This window comes from Rhineura floridana, chromosome 6, assembly GCF_030035675.1.
Source record: "Rhineura floridana isolate rRhiFlo1 chromosome 6, rRhiFlo1.hap2, whole genome shotgun sequence".
Classification (NCBI taxonomy): Eukaryota; Metazoa; Chordata; class Lepidosauria; order Squamata; family Rhineuridae; genus Rhineura; species Rhineura floridana.
This window is the reverse complement of record NC_084485.1, coordinates 4,135,509-4,151,294: the sequence shown is the minus strand read 5'-3', so window position 1 is coordinate 4,151,294 and position 15,786 is coordinate 4,135,509. Positions and strand designations below refer to the sequence as shown.

General features: G+C 48.9%; 2 non-coding genes across 2 annotated transcripts; both read right to left on the bottom strand.

The window, feature by feature from the left end:
- Positions 1-11,126: 11,126 nt before the first annotated feature.
- LOC133388202 (U5 spliceosomal RNA) lies at positions 11,127-11,242 on the bottom strand. The gene has a single exon (XR_009763685.1). It is a non-coding gene; the product is annotated as a U5 spliceosomal RNA (small nuclear RNA).
- A 1,893-nt stretch (positions 11,243-13,135) lies between these two features.
- On the bottom strand, positions 13,136-13,251 carry LOC133388201 (U5 spliceosomal RNA). The gene has a single exon (XR_009763684.1). It is a non-coding gene; the product is annotated as a U5 spliceosomal RNA (small nuclear RNA).
- Positions 13,252-15,786: the final 2,535 nt, after the last annotated feature.

Sequence of the window (15,786 nt, the reverse complement as noted above, 5' to 3'; positions counted from 1 at the left end):
GACGGATGCAATTATGCGCTGGTAAGTGCTTCTACTAAGCTGTACTTAGGAGCGGTGAGGGCGGCGAAAAAACATTTTGCTGCCACTATTAAGTCATTTCTTTCCCGCCCAGCTGAGCTTTTTAGAGTTGTCCGAGGGCTACTTCACTGTGGCCCTCAGGACATGGTAGGGTCATTGGTGGCCCGCTGTAATGAGTTTGCTGGACACTTCCAGAATAAGATCTTATGCATCTGCCGGAACTTAGACTCCCAGTTTACAGCAGTTGATCCTATTGAGGTGTCCGGAGCACAGTCTTGTCATGTTTTATTGGATGAGTTTCAGCTGGTTCAGCTCAAGGACGTGGACAAGGTGCTTGGACAGGTACGTGCAACCACTTCGGTACTCGATCCTTGCCCCTCTTGGCTAATAAAAACTAGCAGGGATGGAACAGCTAGTTGGGCCAGGGAAGGGATAAATGCCTCTTTACGGGAGGGAGTGATCCCTGGCTGTCTGAAAGAGGCGGCAGTGAGACCACTTCTGAAAAAACCTTCCTTGGACCCAGAAAATCTCAACAGCTACAGACCAGTAGCGAATGTTGCATTCCTGGGCAAGATCTTGGAACGAGTGGTTGCTGGCCAGCTCCAGGCGCTATTGGATGAAACCGATTATCTAGATCCATTTCAATCGGGTTTTAGGCCCAGTTTCGGCACCGAGACAGCCTTGGTCACCCTGTATGATGACCTATGTCGGAAGAAGGACAGAGGGAGTGTAACTGTGTTGATTCTCCTTGATCTCTCAGCGGCTTTTGATACCATCGACCATGGTATCCTTCTGGAGAGGCTCGTGGAGTTGGGAGTTGGAGGTACTGCTTGGCAGTGGTTCCGTTCCTACTTGGCGGGTCGTCTCCAGAAGGTAGTGCTTGGGGAACATTGCTCGACACCGTGGGTTCTTCAATGTGGAGTCCCACAGGGGTCAGTTCTGTCCCCCATGCTTTTCAACATCTACATGAAGCCGTTGGGTGTGGTCATCAGGAGTTTTGGAGTGCGTTGTCATCAGTACGCTGATGACACGCAGCTCTACTTCTCCTTTTCATCTTCTTCAGGTGAGGCTGTCAATGTGCTGAACCATTGCCTAGCCGCGATAATGGACTGGATGAGAGCTAACAAGCTGAGGCTCAATCCAGACAAGACTGAGATGCTGTTGGTGGGTGGTTTCTCTGATCAGATGGTGGATATACACCCTGTCCTGGATGGGGTTACACTCCCCCTAAAGGAGCGGGTTTGTAGTCTGGGAGTTTTTTTAGATCCTTCCCTGTCACTCGAGGCTCAAGTAGCCTCGGTGGCACGGAATGCGTTCTACCAACTTCGGTTGGTAGCCCAGCTACGCCCCTATCTGAGCAGGGAGGACCTCACATCAGTTGTACATGCTCTGGTAACCTCGCATTTGGATTACTGCAATGCGCTCTACGTAGGGCTGCCTTTGAAGACAGTTTGGAAGCTACAGCTAGTGCAAAACATGGCGGTCAGATTGATAACGAGGACCAAGCGGTCTGAACACATAACCTGTTCTGGCTCGCTTGCACTGGCTACCAATACTCTTCCGGGCCAGATTCAAAGTGTTGGTTTTAACCTATAAAGCCTTATATGGCGCGGGACCACAATACCTGCTGGATCGCCTCTCCTGATACGAATCTGCCCGTACACTGCATTCCACATTGAAGGCCCTCCTCCGAGTTCCGACTCACAGAGAGGCTCGGAGGGTGGTAACAAGAACTAGGGCCTTCTCAGTGGTGGCCCCCGAACTGTGGAATAGTCTTCCCGATGAGGTGTGTTTGGCGCCGACATTGCTATCTTTTCGGCGCCAAGTTAAAACCTTCCTCTTTTCTATGGCATTTTAATCTAACTTTAAATTTGTTTTAAGTCTGCTGTAACTAATTTTAGATTTCTTATTCTTTTATATGTTTCTGTTGTATCATATTATGGAATTTTATTGTATATATTTGTACTCTTTGTTGTACACCGCCCAGAGAGCTATGCTAGTGGGGCGGTATAAAAATCTAACAAATAAAAATAAAATAAATAAAAATAAAATAATAAAAATAAATAACCTGGCTGCCTGAGTGGTGGCAGCTGAGGGGCCCAGAATACCGTGGAGCTTCCCTCTCCACTATGGGGAACCTCATGCCTGGGACAGAATGTGGCCCTTCAGGCCTCTCGGTTTGGCCCTAAGAGCTCTCCTCAGGCCACACCGCTATCTCCAGGCCACACTGCCTCACTGGCTCTGCTTCACGACCCCAGTGCTTTAGCCTAGCTGGAACGTGTCCTTGAACTCCGATAATGCCTCTTGCTTGTCTGGATGGAGGACAGAGAGGAGTGTGCGAGTGTCTGTAGAAGCTAGCCCACTATTCAGAGGTAATTACAGCCATGAGTGGCTGTATACTATCGCCAGCGTGGATTTTTCGCATTCCGCAATGTTAAATTGAAAATACCCCCCTTTCCATTCTGATGCTTCCCATAAGCTCATTTCAAAACAAAACCTTACAAAACTTATAGTCCTGAACTCAGAAACGTGTGTTTAACAACCCTCTAAATTTTCATGTCAATACACAAAAGAGTCAGAGAGAATTGAGAGTTCAAAATGTAAAGAAAGAAAGATAGGAAAAACCCAGACCCCTTTTGGACTTTTTTCTGTCAGAGTTCTCATAAAGTGTATTTTAACAGTATTTCACTATTGTCTTGTATTTTGGACGTTGTTTGGTTCTTTTATTGTTTGTTTGTTTTTGGTTCTTGATTTATTGTATTTATTGTACTTATACATTGTGCTTGTTTTATCTTTTATGTACACCGCCCAGAGAGCCTTCGGGCTTAGGGCGGTATATAAATAAAATAAAATAAATAAAATAATCTCTTGAAATTAATTAAAAAGCAGCCATGTCCACAGAGTACCTGTAATCCTATTACTGACCTTGCCCCATATTTTGACCTTCATTGTCTGCAGTTTAAAAGTTAAAAAAATGTCTGGCTGATTTTTAATTAATTTAAGAAATTTTACATGGAACTCAATGATAACGTTGAGCATGCTCAGTAATAACCAACTGTCAGTGTTCTAAAAGCCAGACTCCCAGCTGCTGTGCTTGCCTAATCGGGGGGGTACACCCACGTCAGACCTTTATTTCACTTTTGACAGTCATGGCTTCCCCCAAAGAATCCTGGGAAGTGTAGTTCATGAAGGGTGCTGAGAGGAGCCTCTTATTCCCCTGACAGAGCTCCAGTGGCCAGAGGGGTTTAACAGTCAGCCGCTCAGATTGAAGTTCTGTGAGGGGAACAGGGCCTCTCCTAGCAACTCTCAGCACCCTTCACTAACTCCACTTCCCAGGATTCTTTGGGAGAAGCCATGACTGTCTAACTGAAATAAAGGTCTGGTGTGGATGTGGCAAGGGACAGCTTTGGTTTAAATTTGGGTGGGAAGCTATCTTATCAGGAGGTTCATTCTGCACAATATAGGAAACGAAACTTTAGTGTGGTGGCACCTACCCTGTGACATTCCCTCCCCTTAATCAGCCTTTCCCAACCAGTGTGCCTCCAGATGTTGTTGGACCACAATCCCTATCTTTCCTGGCCATTGGCAATGCTGGCTGAGGCTGATAGGAGTTGTGGTCCAACAACATCTGGAGGCACACTGGTTGGGAAAGGCTGCATTAAATATTAGGCAGGCGCCATCTCTGCTATCTTTTCGGAGCCTTAGACTTTCCTCTTTCAACAAGCCTTTTAAGTTGAGACCTATCCCAGTCTGCGTCTGTGTTAGAATTGCTTGCTAATAAGTTTTTTTAATAATGTTTTTAACCCTTTTTAAAGGTTTTTAATACATGTTTTTAACATTTTGTTTTAATGTATTTTAAGGTCATTTTTTATGATATGTTTTTAGAATGGAATGGGGGGTATTTTCAATTTAACATTGCGGAATGCGAAAAATCCACGCTGGCGATAGTATACAGCCACTCATGGCTGTAATTACCTCTGAATAGTGGGCTAGCTTCTACAGACACTCGCACACTCCTCTCTGTCCTCCATCCAGACAAGCAAGAGGCATTATCAGAGTTCAAGGACACGTTCCAGCTAGGCTAAAGCACTGGGGTCGTGAAGCAGAGCCAGTGAGGCAGTGTGGCCTGGAGATAGCGGTGTGGCCTGAGGAGAGCTCTTAGGGCCAAACCGAGAGGCCTGAAGGGCCACATTCTGTCCCAGGCATGAGGTTCCCCATAGTGGAGAGGGAAGCTCCACGGTATATGGAGGGGGCGGTATATATCCCGGTGGGCGGTCAGTAAATCATCTCTTTCGTCCACCTGGTGCCCTTCAGCGGTTTTGGACTACAAATCCCAGGAGTCCCAGCCAGTGCAGGTGAGCTAGCCGGGCCTGATGGGAGTTAGGGTCCAGAAGAGCTGGAGGGGGCACCAGGTAGGTGAAGGTGGCAACTTTGGGCACTGCTCCAATGAATGCTGTAACCCCGCTTGAATTCCGCACCAGGAAGAATGTACCTACCGTACACACTTGGGTCTTTGCTCTCACTGTCTGGTGTAAGTAACTTTTTTCCCCAGGAACTGTATGTCACTTTTTTTGGTAGCCTTGAATTATTGTTGTCAGGGCCGGTGCCAGGGGGTGGCCAGGTTGGGTCCTGGGCAAGGGCCCTTGTGGCCCAGAGGGGCCAATGAAGGTCCCCTCCCTAGGGTGGTGCTTGTGATATTCTTGCTTGTAGGGTAAATATGGTAAGTGCTGTTTATATAGAAGACATATGGTAAGTGGAGTGAAAGAGGAGGGGGAGTACATGAGCAGTAGAATGCTGGATGATTGGCTGAGCGTTTGAATGGCTGGGAGTATAAATGGAAGAATGACAGTCAAATCTGGGTGGATGTTGGGAGTGTGGAGAGAGAGGTGTTTGAGGGTGGAGGTCAGGAATGTGGAGAAAGAGGGAGTTGGAGTTCTGATTAATAATAAGTCAAGTACAAAACAGGAATAGATGAAACCATACGCTTGTGAAACATTCCAAAACTAATCTTGTTATTTCTGATATTTAATAAATACTTATTTGGTTTACCAAAGGCCTGATCCTTGGCTGGGGGATATACAGACCAGAAGGGAGGGCAAGGTAATTACCAAGGCTGAACAGAAACAGTATCTAATGGTGGCAGCGGTGAAGGGAGGAATAATAACAATTCAAGTATCCAGAGCAACCCAGAGTTGTATGTGTTATCTATAAAGATACAATGGGGTTGGGAACAGCATAAGCGCGCAATCACAAAAGTAACCAGCTAGAGAGAGACTCAGGCAAAGTCTCTGGGAGTATTGGTTATAGGATGTGACTGGTGGTGCTGCCTAGCAGGGGGATCTAGTGAGATCTGTGCTAGAGCGGAGTGAGAAACCATATAAAGGACGGTCGGGACTGGTGGTATCCCTGGTGGTGCCTAGTGAAAGGCAGTAGCCACAAGCAGGTGGGAACCTGACAGGGCGAACCAGGGGAGGGCGTCACATGTGGTGGCTGTAGCGGTGGGATTCGAACCCTAGAGAGTCCCTAAAAGTGGTGTGGCTAAAAGAAATAACAAATAAAGATTACTTGTGAGAGTGACTGGCAAAGAGTGTGTGGCAAAGTGCGAGTGAACTCCTAAAAACATGACTGAATATATAAAGATGAAAAGAGAGGAGCTGGTGGAGAAGTGCATAACATTCCATTTACCTCACGAGGGTAAAGGGGTAGATGAATTGCGAGTAGCATTGATAGCATTCGCATCTGTTCAACAAAAACAACCTGTCAGAGAAGAGAACCCAGAAGCGTACTCAAGCAATCCAGCTTATATAGAGTATTTGAGAGAGAAGTTAAAGTTGGAAACTGAGAGATTGAGGATGGAAGGTGTAGAGAAGGAAAAACAGCGGGAGTTGGAAATTGAGAGAATGAGAATGGATACTGAAAGGATGAGAATGGGGTTTGAGGAAGGAGCAACGAGCATTGGATGCTGAGATATAGGTGGAAAAGTTAAAATTTGAAAGAGAGAAGTTTCATTTTGATGAAACAAGAAAGGACAGAAATGAAACCAAAATAAAGGTTACACCAAAAGATTTTGCGGTGTTTGAACCTGGACAAGACCCACAGATTTACCTCAACACCTTTGAAAAGGCAGCTCAGATGTGGGGGCTACCGGAAGATAAATATATGCAATATTTATCAAATCTGATCAAAGGGGAATTGGCAGAGGTATACCAATATTTCCCCTCAGACAGGCCCATCACATATGCCGAGTTTAAAGAGGCAGTGTACAAAAGATTCAGACTGGGACCTGACTACTTTAGGAAGTTATTTCGAAACTGTCAGATCCAAGCAGGGAGGTCTTTTGTTGAACTGGGAGCAAAATTGATGGACATATTTGGAAAGTGGATGGGAAGTGCCAAAGCTCAGTCAGTGGAAGAGGTGAAAAGCCTCATGATACTGGATCAATTATACCATCAGTTACCACCAGAAATAAGGCTCCTGGTCAAAGACCGTTCCCCTACATCTGTTCAAGAGGCCGCAGAGTTGGCAGATCACTTTGTCTCCAATAGAACTGGCTGGGTGGGGAAAACATCAAGAGAGTTTAAACCCAGACCATATAATGGTGGCAGAAAGGATGTGGTACCACAGCGAGTGAGTCCTCCAATAAAGTCTGAAGGGCACAGGACACCCCAGAGTGGATCTGTGTACCCTAAAATGGAGGAGAAATTATGTTATAAATGTGGTAGACCGGGGCACCTACGTTTTCAATGTGAGGTTGCCAACCCCATTGGTAATCCTGCTCAGGGAAGGGCAAGAACCAAGGGAGTTAGAAACAAAGAAGGTTCAGTTCTGCCAGATAAACTGGACAAATGTAAAAGACTTTGATTCGAGTCTGAGGGAAGAAGTGAGTGTGCAAGGGGCAAATTATTGGGCATTGCTTGATACTGGTGCCGCTCAGACGTTACTGAGGCCAGATTTGATAAAATCTGAGGAAATAGTACCTCAGGAAATGGTGACAATCCAAGGAGTGAGGGGTGAACCAGAAAGCATACCCATAGTCCTGATAAAATTAAAGTGGAGAGGAAAGGAGGAAATATGTAAAGTAGGTATTAATGCCCAACAACAAGAACCAGTGATACTGGGAAGAGATGTTATGGGGGCACAAGGAAAAATATATGTGGTGACCAGACAACAACTTGGCAAAGCAACAGAAACCATGTTAACAGAGGCCGAAGAAAACAGGGTGGAACCTGTTATCGAGCCTAAGGTCGCCATAGCAACCCCTGGCAGGCCTGCTAAAAGAGACAAACTGTATCAAATGGTCTCTAGTGAAGAGGCAGAGCAGTTCAGGGAAGAGCTGGATAAGGATGCAAGTTTGAAGCAAATGAAGGAACAAGCCCTTACACAAAAAATTCCCTTTACTGACAATCTGAGGAATCAAATTGTGTGTGAGAATGGGATTTTATATAGACTGTGGATGCCTGCTGAGAGAGAGAATGAATGTGAACCAGTGAAACAATTGATGGTACCTAGCAAATACAGAGCCAGATTGCTAGAGGTAGCCCATGATGTCCCATGTGCAGGGCATCTTGGAATAAAGAAGACCAAGAAAAGATTGGCTGCACACTATTATTGGCCAAATATTTCTAAAGACGTAAAACAATATTGTTTATCTTGTGACATACGCCAAAAGGTGGAGAAAAGTGGAGTAAAGACAAAAGCACCATTGAAGCCCCTTCCTATAATAGGACAACCCTTTTATAGAGTGGGAATAGATTTGGTGGGCCCTTTTTCCAAACCCACAAGGCATGGCAAGAAATATCTATTGGTGGTGGTGGATTTTTCCACCAGATACCCAGATGCTTAAGCACTAAGATCCGTGGAAGCCCCTGTAGTGGCAGAGGCTTTATTAAAAATCTTTATGAGACTGGGTTTCCCTCATGAAGTGTTGACGGATCAAGGCAGTGTATTCATGGGAGAAGTGATGCAATGTATGTGGAAGTGTTGTGGTCTAAAACATTTAAAGACAACTACTTACCATCCAGCAACCATTATCTCTACCATAGATCTGTGTAAAGGATTTTGGCAGATGGAATTAGACGAGCAATCCAGAGCCAAAACTGCCTTCAGTACACCAGATGAGTTATATGAGTTTGTGACTTTACCCATGGGACTAAGGAACTCACCAAGTTCTTTTCAGAGACTAATTAATACTGTGTTGCGAGGCGTGTCAGATTTCGTAGTGGCCTATATAGATGATGTGGCCATTTTCAGGAAGTCGGTGCCTGAGCATGTCCAACACCTGACAGCAGTATTAGAGGCATTTAAGAAAGCAGGGCTAACAATAAAAGCCAAGAAATGCCAGTTTGGGTTGAATGAACTGATCTATTTAGGACACAAGGTGGGGAGTGGGAAAATAACTCCCTTATGGAGCAAAGTTGAGGCAATACAATCGTGGCCCATCCCCTTAACTAAGAAACAAGTTAGGGCATTTTTAGGTGTGGCTGGTTTTTACCATAAATTTGTAAAAGATTTTGGGGAAATCGCAACCCCCTTGCATGAGCTAACAAGGAAAAAGTGTGCTGAGGGTGTGATGTGGACGGATGAATGTCAAAAGGCTTTTGACCTTCTGAAGCAAGCCTTGTGCCAAGGGCCTGTATTAATAGCACCAGATTACGAGCAACCATTCATCGTGGCTACGGACGCATTGGACCTAGCGCTGGGAGTCGTCTTGCTACAAGAGAGAGGAGGCACCAGACATCCAGTGGTGTATCTTAGTCGCAAGCTGACATCGAGGGAGAAGAATTATTCGTCGGTCCAAAAGGAGTGCCTAGCAGTCGTGTGGGGACTGAGCAAGTTGCGCCCATACGTGTGGGGACGAAGATTTACAGTGAGACGGATCATCGAGCATTGTTATGGTTACAGACTATGAAAAACCATAACACTATGCTGCAGAGGTGGTCCTGGGCTCTACAAGATTACCAGGTGGACTTCAAGTTCATCAAAGGCAAGGACAATGTATTGGCCGATGGACTTTCAAGGCAGGTGGCCGGGACTGCAGTGACATGACCCAGACGTGGGTGCAAAAAAGACATTTTCCCCAAAGAGACTTGTTTTTTTATTGTTAACGCATCGTATGAATCCTAGAGCACGAATAATACTTTGCTGTTATTTTTAAGGGGGGGGGAATGTGATGTTCCTGCTTGTAGGGTAAATATGGTAAGTGCTGTTTATATAGAAGACATATGGTAAGTGGAGTGAAAGAGGAGGGGGAGTACATGAGCAGTAGAATGCTGGATGATTGGCTGAGCGTTTGAATGGCTGGGAGTATAAATGGAAGAATGACAGTCGAATCTGGGTGGATGTTGGGAGTGTGGAGAAAGAGGTGTTTGAGGGTGGAGGTCAGGAGTGTGGAGAAAGAGGGAGTTGGAGTTCTGATTAATAATAAGTCAAGTACAAAACAGGAATAGATGAAACCATACGCTTGTGAAACATTCCAAAACTAATCTTGTTATTTCTGATATTTAATAAATACTTATTTGGTTTACCAAAGGCCTGATCCTTGGCTGGGGAATATACATACCAGAAGGGAGGGCAAGGTAATTACGAAGGCTGAACAGAAACAGTATCTAATGGTGGCAGCGGTGAAGGGAGGAATAATAACAAGTCAAGTATCCAGAGCAACCCAGAGTTGTATGCGTTATCTATAAAGATACAAGGGGGTTAGGAACAGCATAAGCACGAAGTCACAAAAGTAACCAGCTAGAGAGAGACTCAGGCAAAGTCTCTGGGAGTATCGGTTATAGGACGCGACTGGTGGTGCTGCCTAGCAGGGGGATCTAGTGAGATCTGTGCTAGAGCGGAGTGAGAAACCATATAAAGGACGGTCGGGACTGGTGGTATCCCTGGTGGTGCCTAGTAAAAGGCAGTAGCCACAAGCAGGTGGGAACCTGACAGGGAGAACTAGGGAAGGACGTCACAGTGCTCCCATTCCATGATCCGTGGCAGGGTTGGGTCCTGGAACCCGACCTGCCACGAATCACGAGGAAAGAGCTCCCAGGCACCCCCTCAATACAGACAATATCCATCCCCCCCCCCAGGAACTGTATGTCACTTTTTTTGGTAGCCTTGAATTATTGTTGTCAGGGCTGGTGCCAGGGGGCGGCCAGGTTACGCCCTAGGCAAGCGCCCTTGTGACCCAGAGGGGCCAGTGAAGGTCCCCTCCCTAGGGTGGTGCTCCCATTCCATGACCCGTGGCAGGGTTGGGTCCTGGAACCCGACCTGCCACGGGTCACGAAGAAAGAGCTCCCAGGCACACACACGCAATACAGACAGCATGGGCTTCAATAAGCCTATATGCACGCCCCACCTACCTCTCCCGTCAGTGTGCATGCTCTGTGCATATGCCTGCCATCACACACAATGGCAGCACGGGCTTCCCTAAGGGGCTGATGCGCTTGCCACCATCTTGGTTGATTCAGGGCATGTGCGCTATGCGCATATGTCATTCATACGTCACGAGAGATAGGTGGGGCACGTGGGTAGGCTTATTAGCCCCGTGCTGCCTGTATTGGGGTGTGTGCGTTGGGCTACAGGGCCATGGGCCCGGGGTAGGCTGGTGCCTAAGGGCCTGGTCATGCCTGGCACCGGCCCTGATTGTTGTTATAGATACAGATAAAAATGCAAGGACAACAAACAACTTTTCCCAATATTATCATTACTAAACTAAACGTATAAAAAAAAACACTATGTTGCTCACCACCCTAATCGCAGAGAGATCTCCAGGGGTCCCTGCACTTACCCAGGGTTTTATATCCTTGGGAAGAAGGCCAGTGGAGACTGAGGTGTCTTTATGAAACATGGTTGATTTATTTACATACTGAAACTTTTTATTGTGCAGTAATACTTGGTGCCAGTGTGATGTAACAGTTAAGGTGTTGGACTATGACCTGGCAGGAATGGCATGGACTGCCTTCAAGTCGATTTACCATTGCCTCCCTCTGAGGTTAAGAAAAAGCGACTGGCCACGGCTTCATAAAAACTTTACCTGTAAGACTACCAAAACTCGAAATCGACTTCACAGCAGCACGTCTACATTGAATGCTTTTTCTATCATTAAACTGATAAAAGACAGCCCCGCAGAAGCAGGACCTCAAAAAATTGGTCAAAAACTCATAAATGTTCCTCTCCACGGAAATCTTTAGTAAAAGGCGAAAGATTTATACGATTTGAAGAGAAACCAGAGTATACTAACTAACCCCCACAAGACCAGCCCCTTCACCGCCGCCCGCCACTGAGGTTACGGTGCTGCTCGCCTTTCGGCACGAACAAGTGTGCACCGGATGCCACGGAAGACGCGCCCCGACGGTTGTTCACTGGGACGCAGCCAGACCCGTCACACCACCCCGAAGCTGAAGACCACGGCGAAAGCGCGTCTTTCGTCCATGTGATGCATTATGGTCTCTGCCGAAGGCAAATGAGGCCCCTCCGCCTCCTCCCAGGGCTCAGCCCCGCCCGCTCACGGCCGACTGTGACGTATGAGCCAGCAGCCCCGCCTGCGCCGGCCAGAGCGGTTTCGGTCCCGCGCCCTCTGCCGGCGATACGCTGTACTGCCCCCGAGTACCCTTGCTTTGTTGCGGTAGATAAGGGAGGGCAGGGTGGCGGGGCGCGAAAGGCACGCCTCCGGTTTCCCTGGCTGGCTGAGGGTGCCCTTGCTTGTTTTGCTCCCCCCCATCTTCTTTCAGCAGTTCCTGCTGCTGTTGCCACCGTTCTTCGTTAGCTACAGGAATGCGCTCTGCACGCGCTCAGAAGCACTCTGCTCTTTTGTCGCTGCTCCTAAGCTCCGGAACAGGATCATGCGAGGAAGGGACTGTCTGCACGGGGAAGCCGCGCAAACTGGGGGGGGCCGAATAGACAGCAAAGCGCCGGCGCACCGCGCCAGTCGAGGTCCTGCCCTGGAGCGATGGCTCCCCGCTTTCTAGGCTTCGGTCTTAAGGCTGAGCGGGCGGGGGGCGCAGGGTGGGGGGGAGGAAGCGAGGGCGGAGGAGCATTTATTTATTTTTATTTATTTTTAAAACTTATATACCGCCCGACTAGCAATTCTTGCACCCCGGCTGGTGTAAGCTCTTTCCCGCCGATTGGAAACAAGGGGGGGGGGAATCAACCGCAGCGGCTCCCGAGCGCGCACAGTTTCAGAGTCTGGTTTGGGGGGCGACTTGGCTTTCCCCGGGCTCCTCGGCCACGCCCCTTTCCAGCCCTTCTGACGTCATCGGGCCGGGCTGCGGGAGTTCCTGCAACATGTGGAGGGGGAATCCCACCTTAGATGCTGTTCCCCAAAGGCAGACCGGTGCCTCCCGCTCCCCTCCGGGAAGTGCCGACGCAGCCTCCTCCGGCCTCTCCCGGGACACTCTCCCGAGGGTCGTAGATGGTTGGGTTGCTTGAGGAGAGCGAGAAGGCGGCCTTCCTGGGATGGTCGATGCCCAAAGGGGGAGAGGGAGGCCTTTTCTCCCTCTCTCCTCATATCTGAAGCTGCGCGTGGGGGCGGGGGGGGGTGTCATTCAGTGAGGCTGAGCGGGGAGAGGCTGGGGGCAGAGAGAAAGGAAGACCTTCCTCATGCAGCTCAGAACTGACCGGTGGGGCGGTCAGTAAATCATCTCTTTCGCCCACCTGGTGCCCTCCAGCGGTTTTGGACTACAAATCCCAGGAGTCAGCCGGGCCTGATGGGAGTTAGGGTCCAGAAGAGCTGGAGGGGGCACCAGGTAGGTGAAGGTGGCAACTTTGGGCACTGCTCCAATGAATGCTGTAACCCCGCTTGAATTCCGCACCAGGAAGAATGTACCTACTGTACACACTTGGGTCTTTGCTCTCACTGTCTGGTGTAAGTAACTTTTTTCCCCAGTGAATAAAATATCCTCAAGAACTACCCCAGTATCCATATATTTCTGAGAACCAAGACAGAGCAGAGATGCACCAAAGAGATCCCCTGGGGGAGAGATCACGAAAGACTTTACCTTGTTGGATAGGTAACATAAGTGAAACCAAAATCCAAAACTTTACCTTTACGACTACCAAAACTCGAAATCGACTTCACAGCAGCACGTCTACATTGAATGCTTTTTCTATCATTAAACTGATAAAAGACAGCCCCGCAGAAGCAGGACCTCAAAAAATTGGTCAAAAACTCATAAATGTTCCTCTCCACGGAAATCTTTAGTAAAAGGCGAAAGATTTATACGATTTGAAGAGAAACCAGAGTATACTAACTAACCCCCACAAGACCAGCCCCTTCACCGCCGCCCGCCACTGAGGTTACGGTGCTGCTCGCCTTTCGGCACGAACAAGTGTGCACCGGATGCCACGGAAGACGCGCCCCGACGGTTGTTCACTGGGACGCAGCCAGACCCGTCACACCACCCCGAAGCTGAAGACCACGGCGAAAGCGCGTCTTTCGTCCATGTGATGCATTATGGTCTCTGCCGAAGGCAAATGAGGCCCCTCCGCCTCCTCCCAGGGCTCAGCCCCGCCCGCTCACGGCCGACTGTGACGTATGAGCCAGCAGCCCCGCCTGCGCCGGCCAGAGCGGTTTCGGTCCCGCGCCCTCTGCCGGCGATACGCTGTACTGCCCCCGAGTACCCTTGCTTTGTTGCGGTAGATAAGGGAGGGCAGGGTGGCGGGGCGCAAAAGGCACGCCTCCGGTTTCCCTGGCTGGCTGAGGGTGCCCTTGCTTGTTTTGCTCCCCCCCATCTTCTTTCAGCAGTTCCTGCTGCTGTTGCCACCGTTCTTCGTTAGCTACAGGAATGCGCTCTGCACGCGCTCAGAAGCACTCTGCTCTTTTGTCGCTGCTCCTAAGCTCCGGAACAGGATCATGCGAGGAAGGGACTGTCTGCACGGGGAAGCCGCGCAAACTGGGGGGGGGGCGAATAGACAGCAAAGCGCCGGCGCACCGCGCCAGTCGAGGTCCTGCCCTGGAGCGATGGCTCCCCGCTTTCTAGGCTTCGGTCTTAAGGCTGAGCGGGCGGGGGGCGCAGGGTGGGGGGGAGGAAGCGAGGGCGGAGGAGCATTTATTTATTTTTATTTATTTTTAAAACTTATATACCGCCCGACTAGCAATTCTTGCACCCCGGCTGGTGTAAGCTCTTTCCCGCCGATTGGAAACAAGGGGCGCACAGTTTCAGAGTCTGGTTTGGGGGGCGACTTGGCTTTCCCCGGGCTCCTCGGCCACGCCCCTTTCCAGCCCTTCTGACGTCATCGGGCCGGGCTGCGGGAGTTCCTGCAACATGTGGAGGGGGAATCCCACCTTAGATGCTGTTCCCCAAAGGCAGACCGGTGCCTCCCGCTCCCCTCCGGGAAGTGCCGACGCAGCCTCCTCCGGCCTCTCCCGGGACACTCTCCCGAGGGTCGTAGATGGTTGGGTTGCTTGAGGAGAGCGAGAAGGCGGCCTTCCTGGGATGGTCGATGCCCAAAGGGGGAGAGGGAGGCCTTTTCTCCCTCTCTCCTCATATCTGAAGCTGCGCGTGGGGGCGGGGGGGGTGTCATTCAGTGAGGCTGAGCGGGGAGAGGCTGGGGGCAGAGAGAAAGGAAGACCTTCCTCATGCAGCTCAGAACTGACCGGTGGGGCGGTCAGTAAATCATCTCTTTCGCCCACCTGGTGCCCTCCAGCGGTTTTGGACTACAAATCCCAGGAGTCAGCCGGGCCTGATGGGAGTTAGGGTCCAGAAGAGCTGGAGGGGGCACCAGGTAGGTGAAGGTGGCAACTTTGGGCACTGCTCCAATGAATGCTGTAACCCCGCTTGAATTCCGCACCAGGAAGAATGTACCTACTGTACACACTTGGGTCTTTGCTCTCACTGTCTGGTGTAAGTAACTTTTTTCCCCAGTGAATAAAATATCCTCAAGAACTACCCCAGTATCCATATATCTCTGAGAACCAAGACAGAGCAGAGATGCACCAAAGAGATCCCCTGGGGGAGAGATCACGAAAGACTTTACCTTGTTGGATAGGTAACATAAGTGCAACCAAAATCCAAAAGAAAATTCATAAGTATGGGAGAACTCATCAAAAAGCAGAGAAACATTATAAACAATTAGACAGCAACCTTACTTTGCATTACAGAACTCACACAGGGAACAAACCTTATAAATGTTTGGAGTGTGGAAAGAGCTTCAGTCAGAGCGGCCACCTTACTTTGCATCACAGAACTCACACAGGAGACAAACCTTATAAATGTTTGGAGTGTGGAAAGAGCTTCAGTCAGAGCGGCCACCTTACTTTGCATCACAGAACTCACACAGGCGACAAACCTTATAAATGCTTGGAGTGTGGAAAGAGCTTCAGTCAGAGCGGCCACCTTACTTTGCATCACAGAACTCATACAGGAGACAAACCTTATAAATGTTTGGAGTGTGCAAAGAGGTTCAGTCAGAGCGGCCACCTTACTTTGCATCACAGAACTCACACAGGAGACAAACCTTATAAATGCTTGGAGTGTGGAAAGAGCTTCAGTCAGAGCGGCCACCTTACTTTGCATCACAGAACTCACACAGGAGACAAACCTTATAAATGTTTGGAGTGTGGAAAGAGCTTCAGTCAGAGCGGCCACCTTACTTTGCATCACAGAACTCACACAGGAGACAAACCTTATAAATGCTTGGAGTGTGGAAAGACCTTCTTGGAGTAGCTGCAGTGTGTGTGTGGCATCTCGTGCTCTTTACAGTACTGTAGATCCCCTGATTTCATTTTATACCTCTCCATTGTCCCATTTTATACCTCTCCATTGTCCCCCATTGTCCCAT